The sequence below is a fragment of the Cicer arietinum genome, chromosome 3 (genome assembly GCF_000331145.2).
Source record: "Cicer arietinum cultivar CDC Frontier isolate Library 1 chromosome 3, Cicar.CDCFrontier_v2.0, whole genome shotgun sequence".
Classification (NCBI taxonomy): Eukaryota; Viridiplantae; Streptophyta; class Magnoliopsida; order Fabales; family Fabaceae; genus Cicer; species Cicer arietinum.
The window spans coordinates 2,566,183-2,572,157 of NC_021162.2; positions in this window are offsets into that span (position 1 = coordinate 2,566,183).

The following is a 5,975-nucleotide window of genomic DNA, read 5'->3' on the forward strand; positions in this document are numbered from 1 at the left end:
TTTTTTTTAAGCATAATATTTTTTGACTGCATCTGAGTTTACTGGAAGTGGAAGCTCATCTCCATCCATTTCTGCGAGTATTAGAGCTCCCCCAGAGAAAGCTTTTTTCACAACATATGGTCCTTCGTAGTTCGGAGTCCACTTTCCCCGAGAATCTTTTTTTATGGGCAATATTTTCTTCAACACTAATTCTCCTTCTCGAAACTCTCGAGGACGGACTTTTTTCTCGTAAGCTTTTTTGAGTCTTTTTTGATATAGTTGACCATGACACAAAGCTATCATTCTTTTTTCTTCTATGAGATTCAATTGGTCATATCGTGATTGAACCCATTCTGCCTCTTCTAGTTTTGTTTCCATCAGGACTTTGATTGAGGGAATTTCGACTTCGATGGGAAGTACCGCTTCCATTCCATACACCAATGAGAAAGGAGTTGCCCCTGTTGAGGTACGAACAGAGGTTCTATAGCCATGTAATGCAAAGGGAAGCATTTCATGCCAATCCTTATATGTCTCCACCATCTTCTGTATGATCTTCTTGATATTCTTATTTGCTGCTTCTACAGCCCCATTCATTTTCGGACGATATGGAGAAGAATTATGGTGTTGAATTTTGAAATTATCACACAACTCTTTCATCATTTTGTTATTCAGATTAGTCGCGTTATCAGTGATTATCTTATTTGGCAATCCATATCGACAAATCAATTCTCTTTTGATGAATCTGACAACCACACTTCTCGTCACATTGGCATAAGAAGCGGCTTCAACCCATTTTGTGAAATAATCAATAGCTACTAGGATAAACCGGTGTCCATTTGAAGCCTTAGGCTCGATGAGTCCAATAACATCCATTCCCCACATTGAAAATGGCCATGGTGATGTTAAAACATTCAAAGAAGTGGGTGGTACATGTATTTTATCAGCATAGATTTGACATTTGTGACATTTCTTTACGTGACTAAAGCAGTCGGATTCCATGGTCAACCAGTAGTAGCCAGCCCTTAAGATTTTTCTAGCCATTGTGTGCCCATTTGCATGAGTTCCGAAAGAACCTTCGTGAACCTCTTGGATAATTTTCCCCGCTTCTGCTTTATCCACACATCTGAGGAGAACCATATCATGATTTCTCTTATAAAGCACATCACCATTCAAGAAGAAATTCATTGACAATCTCCTTAAAACCCTTTTGTCGTTCTCTGAAATACCCAATGGATATTCCTTATTCTTAACATATGATTTGATGTCATAAAACCACGGCTTGCCATCCAACTCTTCTTCTATTGATAAGCAATATGCAGGTTTATCTCTTTGTTGAATCTTTATGACCGGCACGTCTTGATTAGTGGTTATTTTGAACATTGACGACAAAGTGGCCAAGGCGTCAGCTAACTGGTTTTCTTCTCGAGGGATATGGTGAAAAGTAATCTTCTCAAATTGTTCTGTCAATTCTTTGATATGGGTGTGATACGGAATCAATTTAGAATCTCGCGTTTCCCAATCTCCTTTCGTCTGATGGATGACCAACAATGAGTCTCCATATACCTCAAGAAATTTTACATTTGATTCAATAGCCGCTTTAATGCCCATAACACATGCTTCATATTCAGCAATATTGTTTGTACAATCAAAACACAACCTAGCCGTAAATGGAGTGAACTGGTTTTCTGGAGAAATCAAAATGGCTCCAATTCCATGCCCTAACGCATTAGAAGCACCATCAAACACCAACCTCCACTTTTCTTTATCAGATGATTCAATCTCTTCAACTAAATTCATTATGTCTTCATCGGGGAATTCACACTGCATTGATTGATAATCTTCTACCGGTTGATGGGCTAAGTACTCTGCTAGTGCGCTTCCTTTGATGGATTTTTGTGTAACATATACCAAATCGTATTCTGATAACAACATCTGCCAACGGGCGATCCTTCCAGTAAGAGCAGGTTTCTCAAAGATGTACTTAATTGGGTCCATTTTAGACACCAACCAAGTTGTATGACATAACATGTATTGTCTCAACCGACGAGCAGCCCATGCCAATGCGCAACATGTTCGTTCAAGTAGTGAATATCTTGTTTCACAACTGGTGAACTTTTTGCTCAAATAATAAATAGCATATTCTTTCCTTCCAGATTCATCATGCTGCCCCAGTACGCAGCCCATTGACTCGTCAAGTACTGTTAAGTACATAATAAGTGGTTTCCCAGGAACAGGGGGCACTAGGATGGGAGGTTTTGATAAGTACTGCTTAATCTTTTCGAAAGCTTTTTGACAATTCTCATTCCATTCAACCTTTTGGTCTTTGCGCAACAATTTGAAAATCGGCTCGCATGTAGCGGTGAGGTGCGATATAAACCTTGCAATGTAATTCAATCTACCCAAAAAGCCACGAACTTCTTTTTCAGTGCGTGGAGCCGACATTTCTTGTATTGCTCTTACTTTATCTGGGTCCACTTCTATCCCTTTTTGACTAACGATAAACCCAAGTAATTTGCCTGATCTTACACCAAATGTGCATTTAGCAGGGTTTAAACGGAGTCTGAACTTCCTTAGCCGCTCAAATAACTTTTGAAGGTTAACAACATGGTCTTCTTCGGTTCGAGATTTTGCGATCATATCATCCACGTAAACCTCTATTTCCTTATGCATCATGTCATGAAACAAGGTTACTATTACTCTTTGATAGGTTGCCCCAGCATTCTTCAATCCAAATGGCATCACTTTATAGCAGAAAGTCCCCCATTGTGTGATGAATGTAGTTTTCTCCATATCTTCGGGAGCCATCTTAATTTGATTGTACCCTGAGAAACCATCCATGAAGGAGAAAAGAGAGTATTGAGCAGTGCTATCCACTAGGACATCAATATGAGGTAGAGGAAAATCATCTTTAGGACTAGCTTTATTTAAGTCTCGATAATCAACGCACATTCGAATCTTTCCATCTTTCTTTGGAACTGGTACAATATTAGCCACCCATTGAGGATATTTTGCTACTGCTAAGAAACCAACATCAAATTGCTTCTTGACCTCTTCTCTAATTTTAAGTGACATATCATGTCTCATCCTTCTCAACTTCTGTTTAATTGGAGTATATTCAAGCTTGAGTGGTAGCTTGTGTTCAACTATGTTAGTATCTAACCCGGGCATATTCTGATATGACCATGCAAAGACATCCACATAATCAATTAAAAGTTTAACCAACTTTTCTCGCTCACTTTCTTTCATAGACATACCAATTTTAACTTCTTTTTTATCACGCTCAGTCCCTAAATTGATCACCTCAACAGGTTCTTGATAGGGTTGGATTATCTTAGCTTCCTATTCAATTAAGCTTTCTAGTTCTGGGGGAAGCTCACAATCGTCTTCACAATCCTCATCAGCATGATTATTCAGATGTTCAAAATTACAAGAAATGGTTCTAGCGCTGCTATTTTCAACATATTCATTTTCGACTCTGCATTGTTTAAATTAAGAAGAAAAAGGGGGAAAAATATGAATAAGGATTGCCAAAAGAAACAGAAAAGAGAAAAGAGAAAAAATAAAACTAGTTGGAGAATTCAAAAATGCAGTTATTGATAATAAGTACGGAATTGAAATACATATGCCCTAACTAGTCATCCTTATAGCCTTGGGCAGAGCAAAAGGAGTTAAAAATACATAATTACTTTGAACACGAATTAACAAACACGGGAAACTCGATGATCTTCCAATTGTTGAGATTGGTGTTTAGAGGACAAGGGTACACTAGCTTGAGGGTATCATCATCACCATGATCCTCTTCCGCAACAGCCACCTGATCAGCATATATTATTCCGGCGCTTTGAAAATTTTGGCGAATGTCACAAATAGGAATTTCTGTGAATTTGGTATCCAGTTTTCCCAACGAGTCACCTTGTTTTCTCTTTTTTTCTTCGCAGCCTTTTCTTCATCAGCTTGAGTAGGTACATATCTCAACCAGTACCTATTGTTCTTTTCTGGTATGATACATATCTTCTTTTCCCTTTTCTCCATGAACCTCCTTTTTCCTAAGTTGTTCAGGAGTGTATACTCGACCACTCCGAGTCATTCCACCAATCCCTGAGATGTTAGTGACATCAGTTCCTTACTAATATCTTGGAAGGAGTTTGATTTAGCTGATCCACCAAATGGGATGTGATTTCATATTTCCACGGTACCGCCTTGGTATTTCCGTAAGGAAAAGGGGTTGGTGCTTGGACAATTATTGCATTTGGCCTGCTAGGAGTTGGCTTAATATTCTCCTTTTTGTAAAGAATTTCCAATGGTTTTGGGAAAGATATATTATTTCCCACACACGACTCCATGGTGAACACATGACCATCTATTGCATATTGGTCTATCTCATCTTCAATAACATTGATAGAGGCATCTCTATGGCCCGGCAAGGGATTACTCCCTATGTTGGGACTATCCTATTTGAAGGTAAGCCATTTTGCATTAATCAATTCCTGCACTTTGGATTTTAAGGCTTGGCAATCTTCGATGGAATACCCCACGGCTCTTGCATGGTATTCATATTCGGCATTTGGATTGTACCATTTTGGAAATGGTGGTTCAAGAGGTTTCATTGGTCTTGGGACTACCATTGAATTTTGAAGTAAGTGAGGCAACAATTGGCTGTACGTGACGGGAATTGGGTCAAAATGAGTTACCCTTTTTTTCTCGATTAACAGATGGTCTGTAGTGATTCGGAATTGGATTTTGGTTCCATTGATTTTGTTGGGAAAATCCGGTAGGTGGTGGTTGATAAAAAGGTGGTCTTGAAGAGTGATATTGAGGGTATGAGGCTTGTGTGGTTGCGGCCACATATGGATAAGGAATGTAAGGAGTTTGTGGTATCGAGGGCTGGAAATTTGGGGGTCGATAAGAATTGATGGGTGGAAAATAAGAGACTTTGGGGTTTTACCATTACAGCGTTAGTGTCCCCTTCTTTCTTTTTTGTGAAGGTCGCTTGAGGTCTTTTTATGCCAGTTGCTGCACATACGATCTTTCCACTCATCATCCCACTTTCTATCATTTCTCCTATCATGACCAGATCAGAAAAGTTTGATGATATACTCCCAATTATCTTATCATAAAAAGGCGACTGGAGAGTATCCATAAACATACCAACCATTTCTTTTCCAGATAAGGGAGGTTCCACTTGTGATACCATTTCCCTCCACCGCTGTGCATATTCTTTGAAAGATTCATTGTCCTTTTCGATGAATTTTGCAATTGCATCCTATCAGGGGCCATGTCAATGTTGTACCTGTATTGTTTCAAAAAGGCATCGACCAGGTCTTTCCGTGAACGAATTCGATTTCGCTCGAGATGCATATACCATCTTAACGATGCCCCACTCAAACTGTCTTGGAAAAAGTGAATGAGCAGCTTGTCGTTATGAGCATGAGAAGCCATTTTTCTGCAATACTTAGTTAGATGATTTTTAGGACATGTGTTGCCCTTGTATTTTTCAAAGTCAGGAACCTTGAATTTGGGAGGGATAGTTACATCAGGAACCAAACACATATCGAAAGCTTCAAGGCCATAAATATTATACCCCTCAATTGCTTTTATTCGCTCTTCCAAGACATGGAATTTTTCCTTTGATTGTGTATCATCCCCAATGTGAGGTTGATGCCAATTCCCATTAGCATCGAAATGGGGTACTTGGGGTGCAATATATGGCATATTTTCTGATGGTAGAGCATTTTGGGGTGGCACGTAGCTCAGAGGAGATGGGATGTGTGATTGATTTTGGTTTTTGGGGTTGATAGTTGAGTGGTTTGGGTTGTTGTCCACGGGGTTGACGACTAAAGGTGGAGTATAACCGGGTGGAAGACCATACATAGGAAATTGCATAGTTGTTGTATGAGGTTGTTGGGTAGTCGGGGTAAAGCCTGGTGGGTGAGAAGGAGTGGTTTGGTGTTCTTCATTTGCAGCCGGAGGATTCTCTTTTGTATTCCCCTTCCTTG